Consider the following 23,393-nt stretch of genomic DNA (forward strand, 5'->3'; position numbering starts at 1 on the left):
CAGGGCCGCGCTTAGTAACCCGATGTTTACCCTGGTTACCAGCGTAAAAGTTAAAAAAACAAACAGCACATACTCACCAGCGCGTCCCCCAGCCTCTGCTTCCTGACACTGACTGAGCTCCGGCCCTAACAGCAGAGCGGTGACGTCACCGCTGTGCTTTCACTTTCAGTTTAGGGCCGGCGCTCAGTCAGGGTCAGGAAGCAGAGGCTGGGGGACGCGCTGGTGAGTATGTGCTGTTTGTTTTTTTAACTTTTACGCTGGTAACCAGGGTAAACATCGGGTTACTAAGCGCGGGCCTGCGCTTAGTAACCCGATGTTTACCCTGGTTACCAGTGTAAAATATCGCTGGTATCCTTGCTTTTGCTGTCAAACACGGCGATACACGGCGACCTAGCGACCAAATAAAGTGCAGACCTTCTAGCAGCGACCAGCAATTTCACAGCGGGATCCAGATCGCTGCTGCGTGTCAAATACAGCGATATCGCTATCCAGGTCGCTGCAACGTCACGGATCGCTGGCGATATCGCCTAGTGTGACGGTACCTTAAGGGGTCTAGTTTCACAAATGTTGTAGGGAGTAGGGAGTTTCCACTAATTAGGCACATCAGGGGCTCTTCAGACGAAACATGGTATCCACTCTCTATTCCATCAATTTTTGTGTTCAAAAAGTCAAACGGTGCTCCTTCCGAACCCTGCCGTGAGCCCAAACAGTGGATTTCCATTTATTGGCATACTCAGTAGAAATTGCACAACAAATGTTAGGCTAGGTTCACATTTGCATTTGTGTGCGTAGCGTATCATCTTCATGCGCAAATGTATGTAAAAACGAATGCTTACACAGCATTTTTTATCCGCATCATCTTATGCAAGACGCAAAAAACATGCTGCGTTGTTTATGCGCATGCGTTCGATATTCCCAATGCTTTTCCAGTACAATTGCCTTGACACCAGATACCATGTGATTTCTATATACAGTATATATATAGACGCACTGCACTGATGAAATCCTAGTCTTTGCCTGCAGGGCCGGCTCCAGGTTTTTGAGGGCCCCGGGCGAAAGAGTCTCAGTGGGCCCCCCCTTTAACACATACCACGATTCATGATCGCATATAAACACAGCCATGTAGTATATAACACAGCCCACGTAGTATATAGCAGCCCACGTAGTATATAGCAGCCCAGGTAGCATATAGCTGCCCATGTAGCATATAGCAGCCCATGTAGTATATAGAAGCCCACGTAGTATATAGCAGCCCACGTAGTATATAGCACAGCCCACGTAGTATATAGCAGCCCACGTAGTATATAGCAGCGCAGCCCATGTAGTATATAGCAGCCAACATAGTATATAGCACAGCCCACGTAGTATATAGCAGCCCACGTAGTATATAGCAGCCCAGCCCACATAGTATATAGCAGCGCAGCCCATGTAGTATATAGCAGCCAACGTAGTATATAGCACAGCCCACGTAGAAATATATAGCAGCCCACGTAGTATATAGCAGCGCAGCCCACGTAGTATATAGCAGCGCAGCCCATGTAGTATATAGCAGCCAATGTAGTATATAGCACAGCCCACGTAGAAGTATATAGCAGCCCACGTAGTATATAGCAGCCCAGCCCACGTAGTATATAGCAGCGCAGCCCACGTAGTATATAGCAGCCAACGTAGTATATAGCACAGCCCACGTAGTATATAGCAGCCCACGTAGTATATAGCAGCCCAGCCCACGTAGTATATAGCAGCGCAGCCCACGTAGTATATAGCAGCCAACGTAGTATATAGCACAGCCCACGTAGAAGTATATAGCAGCCCACGTAGTATATAGCAGCCCAGCCCACGTAGTATATAGCAGCGCAGCCCATGTAGTATATAGCAGCCAATGTAGTATATAGCAGCCCACCACGTAGTATATAACACAACCCAATCAGTATATAAGAGCCCATACCTTGTCCTCCCAGCCAGGCTCTGCATCCCCCCGGCCCCCGCAATCCTTTGTTCCAGGTGGCAGGTGCTGCACACTTCCTGTTTGGCGACGCTCAGCTCATTCTCCAGGCACTGGACAGTCAGAAGTCACTCTGCTCTGCGTATCCATGGCGACGGATTGTGGGCGGCTCTCCAGCAGCTGCAAAAGTTCCAGAGCTCCGTGCTGCCTCTGCCTCCTCTCTTTTAGCGTGCACCTCGGACCGCAGATGCCTGCCTCAGGGGCCGCATGCGGGCAGCCTGCCCCTAACGCCAGCCCTAAATGGGCCCCCCTGTCTCGCCAGGGCCCCGCCACTTGCCCGGGTACGCCGGGTGCTGACGCCGGCCCTGTTTGCCTGCCGTATCAAGCTGCAAGATGGATATTATTAAGACACAGAGCTTTATGTTTAACCTGGATTTGTCTTTGAAATTGGCTCATGTCTTTACTGTGGCTTGTCAAGAACAAAGAATAAGAGAAAGATGGAGAAGACGTTGTCGTCGGTATTGGCAACACTCCATTGTGGAAGTCCAAGGGAGCCGTGGAGCCTACCACTCATTGTACTCAGAGCTGTGTGACAACCCAGAGAAATTTTACAACTACACCAGAATGTCACAACACAGTTTCCATGACTTGTTGCAACGTGTCAGAGCATCCATCAGCAGGCAGGACACACACAGCTCCATCGAGCAATTACTACTGAGGAACGGTTATTGGTCACCCTGAGGTATGTAATGTTGAAAAAGAAACTCCTGTCACTAATAACCCTAACCCTATCCCTAACTTATCCCTAACCTATCCCTATCCCTAAACACTAACCCCAAACCATAACCCTAAGCAGTGTACTGATTTTTGTTTCTCATTTTCTTTTCTGCAGATTCCTTGCTACAGGAGAGACGTTATCATCGTTACATTTCCAATTTAAGATTGGAGTATCCACGCTGTCTGGGATTGTTGGTGAAACATGCCGTGCTTTATGTGATGTCCTGCACAGAGAATTCCTCCCCCAACCCACAACTGAACTATGGAGGGAAAATGCTGCCAAATTCATGGAAATTTGTAATTTTCCCAACAGTTTGGGGCTGTGGACGGAAAACATATTAGAATATTGAAACCTGCTGGAACTTGATCAGAGTATTACAATTTTAAAAAATACTTTTCTATAGTGTTAATGGCGATTGCCGATGCAGAGTGTAAATTTGTCGCTGTGGACATTGGCTCATATGGACGTGGAAATGACTCACAGACATTTAAAAACTGTGACATGGGCCAACGATTATATTGTAATGGTTTTAATTTTCCACAGCCACAACCTCTTCCCAGCACTGAAGGACCGCCAATGTCATTTGTTCTGGTTGGGGATGAGGCATTCCAGATGTGTGCCAACCTCATCAAACCATACTCAAGTCGGGACTTAAACCACACAAAAAGGATTTTTAACTACAGACTCACAAGGGCACGAAGAACAGTGGAGTGCGCCTTTGGATTGCTGGTCTCAAAATGGCGCATTTTGGGAACATCCATTAATCTTAAAATTGACACTATTGATCAGGTTGTGAAAGCATGTGTATTTCTTCACAACTACATCCTGGCTAAAGAGCGACCCAACCTAGAGGAACCTGCTACTATCACATTGCAGGATTACCACAATCATCCTCTGAGGACTTCAATGGCAGTTGCCCAAACAAGAGATAAATTTGCTGACTATTTTGTTTCTGATATTGGGCGTCTTGCATGGCAAGACGAAATGGTGTAATAAAATGTACCTGTTATTTTTGTACCAATTTTGTACCAGTTTGCTTACCTAAAGTGAAATGTACCTGTTACCTAAAGTGAAATGTAGGTGTTATGTTTGTACCTATAATGTTTGCTTACCAATAACACCTTAACAAAACCTCCTGAGTGTAACACCCATTACTACACATGTTTAAATAAAAACATAAATAAAAGACAGAGACAGTGATTGTGAACCAAAATTTTTTTCTTATTTACAAAACTAAAAACTTTTTATTTCCACAGTAATAAATTGAAAACGAAAAATCTAGTGTCTTTTATTACTGTGCGTTTGGGACAATGGAGTGACATTTTGGACCAGGGGGTTGTTGGGCTGGAAGTATTGGCTAGGAGTGGTTGGGGAAGTGATTAAATGGGAAGTGGCAGATACTTGGAGGAGTGGGTCAGACACACTGGGATTAGATGACACATTGGGGAAGAGGACACATTAGAAGCGGATAACAAAATGGAAGGGAGTGACAAATTGGAAGGGTTTTAAAAACTTGAAGGGAGAGACTGAGCTGTCATGATCTCAATGGCAAGAGAACATAGCATCAGCATATATAGGAACTAGCTCTTGGAAGATGGGAACTGAGCTGACCATGAACTAAACCTAACACACAACTAGCAGTGGCCGGGTAGCATGCCTACGTTGATTCTAGATGCCCAGCACCAGCCGGAGGACTAAATAATGCTAGCAGAGGAAAATAAGTCCTAGCTCACCTCTAGAGAAATACCCCGAAAGGAGACAGAGGCCCCCCACATGTATTGGCGGTGAATTAAGATGAAATAACAAAACGTAGTATGAAAATAGGTTTAGCAAATTTGAGGTCCACTTACTACATAGCAGAAGACAGAAAGAACACTTTCATGGTCAGCTAAAAACCCTATCAAAACACCATCCAGAAATTACTTTAAAACTCTGGCATTAACTCATAACACCAGAGTGGCAATTCCTGTTCACAAGAGCTTTCCAGACACAGTAACGAAACTACAGCTGTGAACTGGAACAAAAATGCAAAAACAAACATGGACAAAAGTCCAACTTATCTAGTAGTTGTCTAGGAGCAGGAACAAGCACAGAGAGGCTTCTGATAACATTGTTGACCGGCAAGCAACTAACAAAGCAGCAAGGTTATATAGCGACTCCCACATCTTGATGGGAACAGGTGAACAGAGAAGATGAAGACACCAGTTCAATTCCACCAGTAGCCACCGGGGGAGCCCAGAATCCAAATTCACAACAGTACCCCCCCCTCAAGGAGGGGGCACCGAACCCTCACCAGAACCACCAGGGCGATCAGGATGGGCCCTATGAAAGGCACGAACCAGATCAGAGGCATGAACATCAGATGCATTCACCCAAGAATTATCCTCCTGGCCGTATCCCTTCCACTTGACCAGATACTGGAGTCTCCGTCTGGAAACACGAGAGTCTAAGATTTTCTCCACAACGTACTCCAACTCACCCTCAACCAACACCGGAGCAGGAGGCTCAACGGAAGGCACAACCGGTACCTCATACCTGCGCAATAATGACCGATGAAAAACGTTATGAATAGAAAAGGATGCAGGGAGGTCCAAACGGAAGGAAACAGGGTTAAGAATCTCCAATATCTTATACGGGCCGATGAACCGAGGCTTAAACTTAGGAGAAGAGACCCTCATAGGGACAAAACGAGAAGACAACCACACCAAATCCCCAACACAAAGCCGAGGACCAACACGACGGTGGCGGTTGGCAAAAAGCTGAGTCTTCTCCTGGGACAACCTCAAATTGTCCACCACCTGCCCCCAGATCTGATGCAATCTCTCCACCACAGCATCCACTCCAGGACAATCCGAAGATTCCACCTGACCAGAGGAAAATCGAGGATGAAACCCCAAATTACAGAAAAACGGGGACACCAAAGTGGCAGAGCTGGCCCGATTATTGAGAGCGAACTCCGCCAATGGCAAAAAAACAACCCAATCATCCTGGTCAGCAGACACAAAACACCTCAGATATGTCTCCAGGGTCTGATTAATCCGCTCGGTCTGGCCATTCGTCTGAGGATGGAAAGCGGACGAAAAAGATAAATCTATGCCCATCCTAGCACAAAATGCCCGCCAAAATCTAGACACGAATTGAGTCCCTCTGTCAGAAACGATATTCTCAGGAATACCATGCAAACGAACAACATTTTGAAAAAACAGAGGAACCAACTCGGAAGAGGAAGGCAACTTGGGCAGAGGAACCAAATGGACCATCTTAGAGAAACGGTCACACACCACCCAGATGACAGACATCTTCTGAGAAACAGGCAGATCTGAAATAAAATCCATCGAGATGTGCGTCCAAGGCCTCTTAGGAATAGGCAAGGGCAACAATAATCCACTAGCCCGAGAACAACAAGGCTTGGCCCGAGCACAAACGTCACAAGACTGCACAAAGCCTCGCACATCTCGTGACAGGGAAGGCCACCAGAAGGACCTTGCCACCAAATCCCTGGTACCAAAAATGCCAGGATGACCTGCCAACGCAGAAGAATGAACCTCAGAGATTACTCTACTGGTCCAATCATCAGGAACAAACAGTTTATCAGGTGGGCAACGATCAGGTCTATCCGCCTGAAACTCCTGCAAGGCCCGCCGCAGGTCTGGAGAAACGGCTGACAATACCACTCCATCCTTAAGGATACCTGTGGGCTCAGAGTTACCAGGCGAGTCAGGCTCAAAACTCCTAGAAAGGGCATCCGCCTTAACATTCTTAGAACCCGGTAGGTATGACACCACAAAATTAAACCGAGAGAAAAATAATGACCAGCGCGCCTGTCTAGGATTCAGGCGCCTGGCGGTCTCAAGATAAATCAAATTTTTGTGGTCCGTCAATACCACCACCTGATGTCTGGCCCCCTCAAGCCAATGGCGCCACTCCTCAAAAGCCCACTTCATGGCCAAAAGCTCCCGATTCCCAACATCATAATTCCGCTCAGCGGGCGAAAATTTACGGGAAAAGAAGGCACAAGGCCTCATCACGGAGCAGTCAGAACTTTTCTGCGACAACACTGCCCCAGCTCCGATCTCAGAAGCGTCGACCTCAACCTGAAAAGGTAGAGCAACATCAGGCTGACGCAACACAGGGGCAGAGGAAAAACGGCGCTTAAGCTCCCGAAAGGCCTCCACAGCATCAGGGGACCAATCAGCAACATCAGCACCCTTCTTAGTCAAATCGGTCAATGGCTTAGCAATATCCGAAAAACCAGCAATAAATCGACGATAAAAGTTAGCAAAGCCCAAAAATTTCTGAAGACTCTTAAGAGAAGAGGGCTGCGTCCAATCACAAATAGCTTGAACCTTGACAGGATCCATTTCAATGGAAGAGAGGGAAAAAATATATCCCAAAAAGGAAATCCTCTGTACCCCAAAAACACACTTAGAACCCTTCACACACAAAGAATTAGACCGCAAAACCTGAAAAACTCTCCTGACTTGCTGGACATGAGAGTCCCAGTCATCCGAAAAAATCAGAATATCATCCAGATACACAATCATAAATTTATCCAAATAATCGCGAAAAATATCATGCATAAAGGACTGGAAAACTGACGGAGCATTTGAAAGACCAAAAGGCATCACTAAATACTCAAAGTGGCCCTCGGGCGTATTAAATGCGGTTTTCCACTCATCCCCCTGCCTGATTCGCACCAAATTATACGCCCCACGAAGGTCAATCTTAGAGAACCACTTGGCCCCCTTTATGCGAGCAAACAAATCAGTCAGCAACGGCAATGGGTATTGATATTTAACAGTGATTTTATTCAAAAGCCGATAATCAATACATGGTCTCAAAGAGCCGTCTTTTTTTGACACAAAGAAAAAACCGGCTCCTAAGGGAGATGACGATGGACGAATATGTCCCTTTTCCAAGGACTCCTTTATATATTCTCGCATAGCAGCATGTTCAGGCACAGACAGATTAAATAAACGACCCTTTGGGTATTTACTACCCGGGATTAAATCTATGGCACAATCGCACTCTCGGTGCGGAGGTAACGAACCAAGCTTGGATTCTTCAAAGACGTCACGATAGTCAGACAGGAACTCAGGAATTTCAGAGGGAATAGATGATGAAATGGAAACCACAGGTACATCCCCATGAGCCCCCTTACATCCCCAGCTCAACACAGACATAGCTCTCCAGTCGAGGACTGGGTTGTGAGATTGCAGCCAAGGCAATCCTAGCACCAAATCATCATGTAGATTATACAGCACCAGAAAGCGAATAATCTCCTGGTGATCCGGATTAATACGCATAGTTACTTGTGTCCAGTATTGTGGTTTATTATTAGCCAATGGGGTGGAGTCAATCCCCTTCAGAGGAATAGGAGTCTCCAAAGGCTCTAAATCATACCCACAGCGTTTGGCAAAGGACCAATCCATAAGACTCAAAGCGGCGCCAGAGTCGACATAGGCGTCCGTGGTAATAGATGACAAAGAGCAAATCAGGGTCACAGATAGAATAAACTTAGACGGTGAGGTGCAAATGGAAACAGATTTACCAAGCTTTTTAGTGCGTTTAGAGCATGCTGATATAACATGAGTAGAATCACCACAATAGAAACACAACCCATTTTTACGTCTAAAATTCTGCCGCTCGCTTCGGGACAGAATTCTATCACACTGCATACTCTCTGGCGACTTCTCAGTGGACACCGCCAGATGGTGCACTGGTTTGCGCTCCCGCAAACGCCTATCGATCTGAATAGCCATTGTCATGGACTCATTCAGACCCGCAGGCACAGGGAACCCCACCATAACATCCTTAATGGCATCAGAGAGACCCTCTCTGAAAGTCACCGCCAGGGCGCACTCAGTCCACTGAGTAAGCACAGACCATTTACGGAATCTTTGGCAGTAAATTTCCGCTTCATCTTGCCCCTGAGATAGGGACATCAAAGTTTTTTCTGCCTGAAGCTCCAAATGAGGTTCGTCATAAAGCAACCCCAAGGCCAGAAAAAACGCATCCACATTGAGCAACGCAGGATCCCCTGGTGTCAATGAAAAAGCCCAGTCTTGAGGGTCGCCCCGGAGCAAGGAAATCACAATCCTGACCTGCTGTGCAGGGTCTCCAGCAGAGCGAGATTTCAGGGACAAAAATAATTTGCAATTATTTCGAAAATTCTGAAACCCAGATCTATTCCCCGAGAAAAATTCCGGCAAAGGAATTCTCGGCTCAGATACAGGTGCATGACAAACAAAATCTTGCAAATTTTGTACCCTCGTGGCGAGATTATTCAAACCTGCAGTTACACTCTGAAGATCCATTACAAACAGGTGGACACAGAGCCATTCAAGGGTTAAGAGGAGGTAAGAAGCAGCTAGACAGCAATTAAGGGCTAGACAGCAAAACTCTGAAGGGAAAAAAAAAAAAAAAAAAAAAAAAACACTTCTCTATCTCCTGCTTCAGCCCAAACAATTAACACTTTGTGGGCCGGTCAAACTGTCATGATCTCAATGGCAAGAGAACATAGCATCAGCATATATAGGAACTAGCTCTTGGAAGATGGGAACTGAGCTGACCATGAACTAAACCTAACACACAACTAGCAGTGGCCGGGTAGCATGCCTACGTTGATTCTAGATGCCCAGCACCAGCCGGAGGACTAAATAATGCTAGCAGAGGAAAATAAGTCCTAGCTCACCTCTAGAGAAATACCCCGAAAGGAGACAGAGGCCCCCCACATGTATTGGCGGTGAATTAAGATGAAATAACAAAACGTAGTATGAAAATAGGTTTAGCAAATTTGAGGTCCACTTACTACATAGCAGAAGACAGAAAGAACACTTTCATGGTCAGCTAAAAACCCTATCAAAACACCATCCAGAAATTACTTTAAAACTCTGGCATTAACTCATAACACCAGAGTGGCAATTCCTGTTCACAAGAGCTTTCCAGACACAGTAACGAAACTACAGCTGTGAACTGGAACAAAAATGCAAAAACAAACATGGACAAAAGTCCAACTTATCTAGTAGTTGTCTAGGAGCAGGAACAAGCACAGAGAGGCTTCTGATAACATTGTTGACCGGCAAGCAACTAACAAAGCAGCAAGGTTATATAGCGACTCCCACATCTTGATGGGAACAGGTGAACAGAGAAGATGAAGACACCAGTTCAATTCCACCAGTAGCCACCGGGGGAGCCCAGAATCCAAATTCACAACACTGAGCATAAGGTAGGTGCACACTCGGAAACGGAGAATCAAGGACAGGTGAGGGTTGAGGAGGTAGGACAGGTGAGGGTTGAGGTGGTAGGACAGGTGAGGGTTGAGGAGGTAGGATGGGTGAGGGTTGAGGTGGTAGGACAGGTGAGGGTTGAGGTGGTGGGTTCGATGACTTGAAAGTCTTTTTCCGGGAGGTTTTGCTGGTTCCTAGGTGTTTTCATTGGCTCTGTTCCTGGGGTCCTGCACTTGGCTGACATGTCGATGTTGATGCTATTTCTTCACTCCGCTGCATGGTGACACTTGCACTTGGCTGTGTGGTGAAGCTGTCCTAATGTCCAGCGGTGGTGGTGATGGAAACGTCAATTGCGCTGGTGGAGCCGACTGGTATCCTAGTCCTTGGGATGTGTTGAAAAGTGCTGGAGGATTCTGCCACTGCTGCTGTGCTGGGCCTTGTTGACCTGTTCCTGTATAGAAGGAAGGTGGTACCTGCTGCTGAAATCGGGACAGCTGCTGTAATACCTGTTGTGAATTCCGTTCTCAAACTCCCTCCTGTGGTCATGAATGGTACTTCGGTGAGTTCTGTCCGTGGACTCCCTCTGGTGGCTGTGAGTGGAGCTGCTGGTTCTGAGATTCCTTCCCCACCTGCCTCGTTTATGGCTAGGCTGGATTCTCTATTTAACTCCACTCAGATCGTTACTCCATGCCAGCTGTCAATGTTCTAGTACTGGTTCAGATCTCTCCTGGATCTTTCTGAGGACCTGTCTACTCCAGCGAAGCTAAGTTCCTGCTTGTTCATTTGTTACATATGGTTTTTCTTGCTAAGTTCTAGTCCAGCTTGCTATCATGAAACTGCCTGGCTAGCTGGAAGCTCTGGGGGTGCAGAGTGGCACCACCGCACCGTGAGTCGGTGCGGGGGTATTTTTTGCACACTCTGCGTGGTTTTGTAGTTTTTTGTGTTGACCGCAAAGATCCCTTTTCTATCCTCAATCTGTTTAGTTAGACTGGCCTCCCTTTGCTAAAGCCTATTTCATCCTGTGTTTTGTGATTTCCTCTTAACTCACAGTCAATACTTGTGGGGGGCTGCTTTTACCTTTGGGGAAATTTCTTTGAGGCAAGTGAGGCTTTGTTTCCTTTCTTTAGGGGTAGTTAGCTCTTAGGCTGTGAAGAGGCGTCTAGGCAGAGTCAGGCACGCTCCACGGCTATTTCTAGTTGTGTTGATAGGAGTAGGGTTTGCGGTCAGCAGAGTTCCCATTTCCCCAGAGCTCGTCCCTATTCCGTGTTTAACTATCAGGTCATTCCTGGTGCACCTAACCACCAGGTCCATAACAAATACCTGGTTGTAAGCAACTTGTCAGGCCTTCATCACATACAGCTGGAGATCAGGCGGTAGGTTTTCTGTCACGCACCATTCTATGGAAGAAAAAAAATGTTGCGCCGGTCTCTGAAGCATGGTGATCTCCAGTCTGTGAAGCCTGCTTGGTTGCTCCATCGCTGGTGGATGACTGGGAGTGTGTCAGTTCGTTGCCTGGCCGATGAAGAGCCGCTTCAACAGATGATGGTCTGGGTTCTGCAGTGCTGCTCCAGTTCTGTTTTGAAATAAATTAAAAACATTAGTAAAAAAATTTACACAGTTTGTAAAAGCAACACAAAAGATACTCACGTTCGCTGAGCAACCACAGGCCTCAGAAACTCAAGCTGGCGATGATACTTGTATTTTCTCAGCCTTTGAGCAGCATCGCTTCTAACCTGATTCTCCTCTCTAATGTCCTTGTTGAAGCGATCCTTCATCGAACACCAACAGACTTTAATTTTCTTCACTGTGAAGGGAGAAAAAGGAAAAACTTGTTGAACATTGCACATATATTTTCAGGTTCTTTGCTGTACTTACAAAAATCCTTTTTGGAATGTGGCGTGGCATTGTCCCAATCATCCAGCAGCAATCTTGCCACTTCTTCCCAGAGTCATTGAATCAAGACCGCGTCTGAATAGTTTCAATCACGGGGGTCCCACAACTCTGCTCGCTCTTGCACCGATTGAATGAGTGTGTCATTATTTATGTCCAGTTTGCGATCACGTTCTGGAACCTATAGAAAAAAAATGAAAAATAATTAGGAAACTTAAATTCAATTACAAGTCTGACAATGAAAATAATACTTACTCCCCGTGTTTCCTCCCCCTAAGCTTGACACCGACGAGTCTGGGAAGATTCATTGTCACTTGTCTGCTGCTGCTCTTCCCCACTGACAGGTACCTGTAAAGAAAACACATGATTTACCACACTGACATTCAATACTTTCCAAACAGTAGATCAAATGTGCTTACATATTCACTGTCCTGTCCACCCTGGGAGATTCACTGGAGGATATGGTTTTGCAGGCAGCAGTCAAGGGAAACACTGCAGAAAAAAGTAAAATTAAAATTGTTAAGAGCAAAAAAAAGAAAGAAAAAACACACAATACTTACATTACAAGCAGTAGTCCAACAGCACAGCAGTCAGGCAGCACGACAGGGACGGCAGCACCAGGACTGGAGCAGGAGGATGGCAGTACAAGTGAAACACTAGAGAAGAAAAATTAAACTTGTCAAGAGCACACAAAAAAAAGGACACCAAAACTTACAGCTTGTGTTGAGCGATACCTTCCGATATTCAAAAGTATCGGTATTGGATTGGATCGGCTGATATCAAAAAAATATCGGATATCGCCGATACCGATACCCGATACCAATACAAGTCAATGGGACACAAATATCGGAAGATATCCTGGATGGTTCCCAGGGTCTGAAGGAGAAGAAACTCTCCTTCAGGTCCTGGGATCTATATTCATGTAAAAAATAAAGAATAAAAATAAAAAATATGGATATACTCACCCTCGGACGGGCCCTGGCTCTCACCGCTGCAAGCGTCTGCCTCCGTTCCTAAGAATACAGAGAGTGAAGGACCTTCAATGATGTCGCGGTCACATGATCGGTCACATGAGCGGTCATGCGACCAATCACAAGACCGCGACGTCATCGCAGGTCCTTCACTCTCTGCATTCTTAGGAACGGAGGCAGACGCTTGTAGCGGTGAGAGCCAGGGCCCGTCCGAGGGTGAGTATATCCATATTTTTTATTTTTATTCTTTATTTTTTACATGAATATGGATCCCAGGGCCTGAAGGAGAGTTTCCTGTCCTCGAGACCCTGGGAACCATACACTGGGAAGTTATAGGAACTTCCGATTCCGATTTCCGATATCACAAAAATATCGGAACTCGGTATCGGAATTCTGATACAGCGAATATCGGCCGATACCCGATATTTGCAGTATCAGAATGCTCAACACTACTCACAGCCTGTAGTCCAACAGCAGCACCAGGACAGCACCAGCAGGACGGGAGCAGCAGGATCGGAGCAGCAGCATGACCACAACAGGAGGACGGCAGCACCAGGACCGGAGCAGGAGGACCGACTTGACCAGCAGACAGTCTACAAGGAATAGATCAAAAAAATGAGTACAGAGTCAAGACTGCAGAGACAGACATTTTCAATGCTTCCATGCTTACATATCAGTCTGATGCTCACATCCCAGATTCCAGAGAGTATAATGGCCTGGCAGTGTCCAGACTTCATTTTATAGACCTGGCAATTAGCAGGCGGTGTATCACTTCCAGGCCACAATAATTAACGAAACGCATCCGTTTCAAATGCATATATGTGCGCAGGTCCGTGTGCATGTTTTCCCATAGACTGTAATGCGTTGTTTTGACGCATTCCATCCACAATCATCGGCATGCATAATTGGCACCTCCAAAAATGCAACATGTTGCGTTCGCCAGACCCCGCCGCAACCCCGGAAATAACATAAACGTACGCATCCTGCATACACCATGTTAAAGATATGTATGCATGACGCTTGTGGATTGATGTGGATGAAATGCTGCACACAAACGCAAATGTGAAACCGGCCTTAGTGACAGAGCCAATTCTTATCTCAATGACCAGGCCAATTTTTTTTAATTTTGGCCAGTGTCACTTTATGTGATTATAACTTTGGAACGCTTCAACTGATCCCACTGATTATGAGATTGTTTTTTTATGACTTATTGCACTTCATGACAGTGGTAACATTTCTTCTACACTGTGTTCCAAATTATTATGCACAAAGAGTTTAGGAGTGATATGGTTATACTTTTTCTGTTTGTCATTTAAACTCATTGATGGTGATGTGTGTCAGGGCTCTTTATATCACTGAAAGCAATTGCAGATACCTGTGCAAATTAGTTTGGCAGGTGTGTCCAAATAAAGGCAAGACTACTTAAGAAGGCTGTTCCACATTATTAAGCAGCCTACATTTTTTGCCAAAATGGGAAAGAAAAAGGATGTGTCGGCTGCTGAGAAGCAACAAATTGTGGAGTATTTAGGTCAAGGCATGACTACAATCAACATTGCCAAGACACTTCATCGTGATCATCGCACAATCAAGAAGTATGTAGCTGATTCCCAGCACACATGTGTGCGTGGTGAAAAGGAAAAATTGAGGACTCTTTCCAACAGGCAATTGCGTAAATTAAAAGAGCAGCTGCAAAAATGCCTTGTCATAGCAGCAGACACGTTTTTGAAGCTGCTGGTGCCTCCAACGTCCCCAGAACAACAAGATGCAGGGTCCTTCAGAGGTGCGTAAGCCATCCTGTTGACCACCTCTATCCACTGGACACAAGCAGAAACGGCTCCAGTGGGCCAAACGATACATGAAGACTGACTTCCAAACTGTTTTGTTCACCGATGAGTGCCGTGCAACGCTCGATGGTCCAGATGGATGGAGTGGAGGATGGCTGGTTGATGGACACCCCATGAAAGCATGGCTAAGGACCCAACAAGGAGGAGGTGGAGTAATGTTTTGGGCTGGAATCATGGGGAGAGAGATTGTCGGCCACTTTATGATCCCTGAAGGGGTAAAGATGAACTCCATAATCTATGTGGAGTTTCTAAAACAACACTTCCTGCCATGGTTCAAGAGGAAGAACCGTGCTTTCCGCAGCAAGATCATTTTCATGCATGATAATGCACCGTCTCATGCTGCAAAAAACACATCTGCATCTATGGCTGCTATGGGCATAAAAGAGGACAAACTTATGGTGTGGCCATCATCTACCCCTGACCTCAACCCCATTGAGAACCTCTGGAGCATCATCAAAAGGAGTGTCTATGATGGCGGGAGGCAGTTCACATCTAAGCAACAGCTCTGGGAGGGTATTCTGTCCACATGCAAAACAATTGAAGCAGAAACCATCCAAAAACTGACAAATTCAATGGACGAGAGAGTTCAGAAGCTTCTTTCGAACAAGGGGTCCTATGTGCAAATGTAACATCACCTAGAATAAAGTTTACACTTGAAAACTGTTTGATTTCATTTTGTAATAAGCTGATAATGCTAATAACTTCACAACTGACCATTTTTTGTTCAAAATAAAAAAAAGGTTGAAAACTCTGCTGTGCATAATAATTTGGAACATGCATTTTGAGTGTTTATTTTTTTTAAAAAAGATACTGTTTTCATAGGCAGTTTGTTCCAAAACATTGCAATTATACTAGAATAGTAGATGACTGGAAAATAACAATGACTGCAATTCAGATAGGTAATTTAGAGAAAATATGAGGAAATATTATTTGCATAATCATTTGGAACACAATGTATATGACTTGCGTTTATTTGTGAAAATATAGGAAATTTGGCGAAAATTTTGCAATGTTCAAACTTTTAACTCTTATGCCCTTAAATCAGAGACTCATGTCACACAAAATAGTTTATAAACAACATTTCCAACATGTCTACTTTACATCAGCATGATATTTAAAATTTTTTTTTTTGTTAGGAAGTTATAAGGGTTAAAAGGTCAAACAGCGATTTCTCCTTTTTACAACAAAATTTACAAAACCATTTTTTCTAGGGACCACCTCACATTTAGGCTAGTCTCACAGGTCCAGATAATTCTGGTACCGGAGCCGCATATTCATCCCTGTAATGAGCGGCACCACATGACTGCTCATACAGGACAAGCTGCGGCGCTGAGAGGAAGCATCAAGGGAGCTGGGTGATTATTTTAATGCCAGTGGGCGGGCGCACAGGGGGTGGGAGGCGAGAGGTGACAGGGAACTTTATTTTAAAAACAGAAAAAATAAAAAAACATGATTTTTCATTCCTTCTCTCCAGCGAACGCTGCTGGGAAGAAGGAATGAATGGCGGCTTCAGCACCACACGCAGGGGGACAGCGCTTAACCCTAGCGCTTTCTCCTGCACTGTCCGTGTGGTACTCAGTCGGCACACGGGCGGCACACGGGCAGCATCCGTGTGCGGTACGTGTTTACACGGACCCACTGACTTTAATGGGTCCGTGTGATCCGTGCGCTCCCACGAACACTGACATGTCTCCGTGTTTTGCACACGGATACACGGTCTGTGAAAACACGCTGACATGTGCAGAGACACATTGATTTTAATGTGTCTACGTGAGTCAGTGTCTCCGGTACGTGAGAAAACTGTCACCACACATAATTTCGGCTCTGGCCAGTAGGTGTCAGGATTGTCCCATTGATACATATTTACGTAGTTATGTAGGTTGAAAAAAGACCTAGGTCCATCAAGTTCAACCTTTCTCCACCAATTGTACATTTCATCACTAATTTAGCTATAACCCGCAATGTTATGTGAATCAAGGAAATCGTCCAGCCCTTTTTTAAATGCTGTTATAGTGTCTGCCATTAATACCTCTTGTGGTCGGCATTCCACAGTCTGACTGTTCTCCCTGTGAAGAACACTTTCCTATTTAGGAGTCGGAATCGCCTTTTTTCCACCCATAATGAGTGACCCCTAGTTCTAAGTATGGTCCTTGGAAGGAATAAGTCATGCACCAGACATCTGTACTGGCGACACATATTTATACATGTAAATGAGATCTTCTCTGAGACATCTTTTTTCTAAGCTAAACAAGCCCAACTTTGCCAACCTCTTCTCATATGAGAGGCCTCTATCCCATGAAATAATCTAGTTGCCCGTCGTTGAACTGTCTTGGAGGACTGGTTTGCAGTGGTAACAATTGTATCTGTAAGGCTGGCGTCACACTAGCGAGTTTTACGGACGTATGAGAGGCGTAGAAAATACGGATTGCATACGGTACAATGATTCTCTATGGCCCAGCTCCTATCTGCCGTATTTTACGTATCCGTATTATACGGTCTTGTACGGCCGTAGAAAATTGCAGCATGCTGCGTTTGTCAGCGTATTGTGCTAAAAATACGCCAATGAAAGTCTATGGGGGCGAGAAAAATACGGATTACACACGGACCATGCGTGTGACTTGCGAGAAATACGCCAGACATCTCCAGGTGCCAGGAAATGTGCCAAGCCCTCAATCAGGAAGCTCAGACATGATAATTAGCTGAAAAAGCCAGACAGACATCCTGGAAGTCTGGCGCTCGCCTCCACGGAGTTGCAAGCAGCATGGCAAGCATCATCAACGTGGATATGCTCCTCATCCTAGTCCAAGAAAGGCCTGAAATATGGGACCAGCGGGATCCCAACTATTCCAACCGGGCCAGGAAAGAGGCAGCTTGGAGGACCATCTGTGCGATCCTATTCCCAGATTATGACCAGCGCACACGTGCGGAGCAGACACAACTTTGTAAGTTCACTCATGTTGCGACATTAATTAACCTTGAAAAATGCTTTACCTATATGATTTCTGGTCGTTTTTTTTTTTTTTGCTTAGTGTGGTTTATTTTTTGGATTTTTTGGGCAAAAACAAAGATGATGAACATGAGAAACTGTTTTATGTACATAGATAATATAGATGTTGTGTTGGGTACTATTTTTGTTAACGCCAGACTGGTACAGAGGGGAGTGAACCCTGTCCTTGTGTTGTTTCATTTTATTGTGTATAATGTATTTGCTGTTGTAAGTAGGGTTGAGCGAAACGGATCGGACATTTTCAAAAATCGCCAACTTTTGGCAAAGTCGGGTTTCGTGAAACCCGACCCGATCCCAGTGTGGGATCGGCCATGCTGTCGGCGATCTTTGCGCCAAAGTCGTGTTTCATATGATGCTTTCAGCGCCATTTCTCAGCCAATGAAGGAGGACGCAGAGTGTGGCAGCATGATGACATAGGTCTCGGTCCCCACCATCTTAGAGAAGGGCAGGACAGTGATTGGCTTGCTTTCTGCGGCGTCACAGGGGCTATAAAGGGGCGTGCACGCCGACCGCCATCTTACTTCTGCCGATCTGAGCATAGGGAGAGGTTCCTGCAGCTTCATCAGAAGAAGGGATATAGTTAGGGAGGGAATATTAACCCCCAAACCGCTTGTGCTGTAGCGATTTCCACTGTCCAACACCACCTTTTCTTTGCAGGGACAGTGGAGGCTACATATCTGTGCATCAGCTCTGTAGGTTATAAGGCTCCCTGATAGCTGCATTGCTGTTTGCACGCTGCTGTGCAAACCAACTGCTTTTTTAAAAGCAAAAATCCTGTTGCTCCTTTCTGCACAGTTCTATTGTTTATTTGTCCACACTTTTGTGTGCAGCAGTCCTTTTTATTGCTGCCATACTTGTCCTGAGATCATTGTAGAGAGATTATTATTGTAGTACAGTCCCTTTTTTTAACATATATCTTCCAGTCACTTTCTGCCACTTATACTGTGTAGTGTAATACAGTGGGCCTGAATTTTGCAGCTGTCTCCCACACATAAAAAGGGAGATTTATATTGCCACTAAGTCATACCTCCCAACTTTTGAGGAAGGGAAAGAGGGACAAAGTCAGCGGCGCGCGCAGCGCGCGGCGGCAAATTTTGGCCACACCTCTGACCACACCCATTTCACAACTAGTCACGCCCCAACCACACCCATTTAGCACTTCTGATAACAATGTTTCATAAACAATAATTATAAACAACAAAAAAATATGGCCACACATGACGCTCCATACTGTATAATGGCCACACATGACGCTCCATACTGTATAATGGCCACACATGACGCTCCATACTGTATAATGGCCCCAAATGATGCTGCGTACAGTGTACTGGCCCCACGTGATGCTCCATACAGTATAATGGGCCCACATGATGCTGAATACTGTATAATGGCCACACATGATGCTCCATACCGTATAATGGCTCCACATGATGCTCCATACTGTATATTGGCCACACAGTGCTCCATACTGTATAATGGCCACACAGTGCTCCATACTCCCAGACATACTCCCAGACAGAGACCTGGGCACAAATAATGAAGTTAGGGGTGGCGGGGGCATGGGGGGTGGGGTTAGAACAGTTAGTAATTTAAGAAAGAATGGAGGTACAGAGAGGAACATCAAGTGCATGTATACTAATGCCAGAAGCCTCGCCAACAAAATGGACGAATTTGAACTAATGTTGTTGGAACATAATTATGACATGGTGGGGATATCTGAAACATGGCTGGATGAGAGCCATGACTGGGCTGTTAACTTGCAGGGCTATAGTCTGTTCAGAAATGACCGTACAGATAAGCGAGGGAGAGGGGTGTGTCTGTATGTAAAATCCACCTTAAAACCCATCCTGCATGATAATATAGGTGAATCTAATGAAAATGTAGAGTCCCTGTGGGTGGAGATAAGGGGAGGGGGAAAAAATAATAAATTATTGATAGGGGTTTGTTATAAATCTCCAAAAATAATGGAAGCAATGGAGAATATCCTCGTAAAGCAAATAGATGAAGCTGTGACTCAAGGAGAAGTCATTATTATGGGGGACTTCAACTACCCTGAAATAGATTGGGGAACAGAAACCTGCAATTCCAGTAGAGGTAATCGGTTTTTGACAACTATGAGAGACAATTACCTTTCACAACTGGTTCAGGACCCAACAAGAAGGGGGGCACTGCTAGACCTAATATTAACCAACAGGCCAGACTGCATAGCAAATATAAGGGTTGGGGGTCACTTGGGGAATAGTGATCACAAAATAATAAGTTTTCAGGTCTCCTTTAATAAGATGTGTAGTAGAGGGGTGACAAGGACACTAAACTTCAGGAGGGCAAATTTCCAACGGATGAGAGAGGATCTTGGTGCAATTAACTGGGACGATATCCTGAGGCATAAAAATACACAAAGAAAATGGGAGACGTTTATTAGCATCCTGGATAGGACCTGTGCACAGTATATACCGTATGGGAATAAACATACTAGAAATAGGAGGAAACCAATATGGCTAAATAGAGCTGTAAGGGGCGCAATAAGTGACAAAAAGAAAGCATTTAGAGAATTAAAGGAAGTAGGTAGTGATGAGGCATTAAATAAATATAGAAAATTAAGTAAATTCTGTAAAAAGCAAATCAAGGTAGTAAAGATTGAGACAGAGAGACTCATTGCCAGAGAGAGCAAAAATAACCCCAAAATATTCTTTAACTACATAAATAGTAAGAAACTAAAAAATGATAGTGTTGGCCCCCTTAAAAATAGTCTGTGTGAAATGGTGGATGAGGATGGGGAAAAAGCCAATATGCTAAATGACTTTTTTTCATCAGTATTTACAAAAGAAAATCCCATGGCAGCCAATATGACTAGTGATAAAAATTCCCAATTAAATGTTACCTGCTTAACCCAGCAGGAAGTACGGCGGCGTCTAAAAATCACAAAAATTGACAAATCTTTGGGCCCGGATGGGATACACCCCCGAGTACTGCAGGAACTAAGTACAGTCATTGATAGACCGTTATTTTTAATCTTTAAAGAGTCCATAATAACAGGGTCTGTACCACAGGACTGGCGTATAGCAAATGTGGTGCCAATATTTAAAAAGGGGACAAAAACTGAACTCGGAAATTATAGGCCAGTAAGTTTAACCTCTACTGTGGGTAAAATCCTGGAGGGCATTCTAAGGGATGCTATACTGGAGTATCTGAAGAGGAATAACCTCATGACCCAGTATCAGCACGGGTTTACTAGGGACCGTTCATGTCAGACTAATTTGATCAGCTTCTATGAAGAGCTAAGTTCCGGACTGGACCAAGGGAACCCAGTAGATGTAGTGTATATGGACTTTTCAAAAGCTTTTGATACGGTGCCACACAGAAGGTTGATACATAAAATGAGAATAATTGGGATAGGGGAAAATATGTGCAAGTGGGTTGAGAGCTGGCTCAGGGATAGGAAACAAAGGGTGGTTATTAATGGAGCACACTCGGACTGGGTCGTGGTTAGTAGTGGGGTACCACAGGGGTCAGTATTGGGCCCTCTTCTTTTTAACATATTTATTAATGACCTTGTAGGGGGCATTCAGAGTAGAATTTCAATATTTGCAGATGACACTAAACTCTGCAGGGTAATCAATACAGAGGAGGACAATTTTATATTACAGGATGATTTATGTAAACTAGAAGCTTGGGCTGATAAATGGCAAATGAGCTTTAATGGGGATAAATGTAAGGTCATGCACTTGGGTAGAAGTAATAAGATGTATAACTACTGTATGTGCTTAATTCTAAAACTCTGGGTAAAACTGTCAATGAAAAGGACCTGGGTGTATGGGTGGATGACAAACTCATATTCAGTGGCCAGTGTCAGGCAGCTGCTACAAAGGCAAATAAAATAATGGGATGTATTAAAAGAGGCATAGATGCTCATGAGGAGAACATAATTTTACCTCTATACAAGTCACTAGTGCGACCACACTTAGAATACTGTGCACAGTTCTGGTCTCCGGTGTATAAGAAAGACATAGCTGAACTAGAGCGGGTGCAGAGAAGAGCGACCAAGGTTATTAGAGGACTGGGGGGTCTGCAATACCAAGATAGGTTGTTACACTTGGGGCTATTTAGTTTGGAAAAACGAAGGCTAAGGGGTGATCTTATTTTAATGTATAAATATATGAGGGGACAGTACAAAGACCTTTCTGATGATCTTTTTAATCATAGACCTGAGACAGGGACAAGGGGGCATCCTCTACGTCTGGAGGAAAAAAGGTTTAAGCATAATAACAGACGCGGGTTCTTTACTGTAAGAGCAGTGAGACTATGGAACTCTCTGCCATATGATGTTGTAATGAGTGATTCATTACTTAAATTTAAGAGGGGCCTGGATACCTTTCTGGAAAAGCATACTGTTACAGGGTATGTATACTAGATTCCTTGATAGGGCGTTGATCCAGGGAACTAGTCTGATTGCCGTATGTGGGGTCGGGAAGGAATTTTTTTCCCCATGGTGGAGCTTACTCTTACCACATGGGGTTTTTTTGCCTTCCCCTGGATCAACATGTTAGGGCATGTTAGGTTAGGCTATGGGTTGAACTAGATGGACTTAAAGTCTTCCTTCAACCTTAATAACTATGTAACTATGTAACTATACTGTATAATGGCCACACATGATGCTCCATACTGTATAATGGCCACATGATGCTCCATACTATATAATGTCTACACATGATGCTCCATACTGTATAATGGCCACATTATGCTCCATACTGTATAATGGCTCCACATGATGCCCCATACTGTATAATGGCCACACATGATGCCCCATACTGTATAATGGCTCCACATGATGCTCCATACTGTATAATGGCCACACAGTGCTCCATACTGTATAATGACCACACATGATGCTCCATACTGTATAATGGCCGCACATAATGCTCCATATTATATAATGTCTACACATGATGCTCCACACTGTATAATGGCCACATTATGCTCCATACTGTATAATGGCTCCACATGATGCCCCATACTGTATAATGGCCACACATGATGCCCCATACTGTATAATGGCCACACATGATGCTCCATACTGTATAATGGCTCCACATGATGCTCCATACTGTATAATGGCCACACAGTGCTCCATACTGTATAATGACCACACATGATGCTCCATACTGTATAAGGCCACACATGATGCTCCATACTGTATAATGGCCACATGATGCTCCATACTGTATAATGGCCACACATGACGCTCCATACTGTATAATGGCCATTGGCCACATTATGCTCCATACTGTATAATAGCCCCACAAGATGCTTTGCACTGTATAATGGCCACACATGATGCTGCGTACTGTATAATGGCCACACATGATGCTCCATACTGTATAATGGCCACACATGATGCTCCATACTGTATAATGGTCATTGGCCACATTATGCTCCATACTGTATAATAGCCCCACAAGATGCTTTGCACTGTATAATGGCCACACATGATGCTGCGTACTGTATAATGGCCACACATGATGCTCCATACTGTATAATGGCCACACATGATGCTCCTTACTGTATAATGGCTCCACATGATGCTCCAGACTGTATAATGGCCACACAGTGCCCCATACTGTATAATGGCCACACATAATGCTCCATACTATATAATGGCCACATTATGCTCCAAACTGTATAATGGCCCCACATGATGCTGCGTACAGTATACTTGCCCCACGTGATGG

This window comes from Ranitomeya variabilis, chromosome 4 (assembly GCF_051348905.1).
Source record: "Ranitomeya variabilis isolate aRanVar5 chromosome 4, aRanVar5.hap1, whole genome shotgun sequence".
NCBI classification, from domain to species: domain Eukaryota; kingdom Metazoa; phylum Chordata; class Amphibia; order Anura; family Dendrobatidae; genus Ranitomeya; species Ranitomeya variabilis.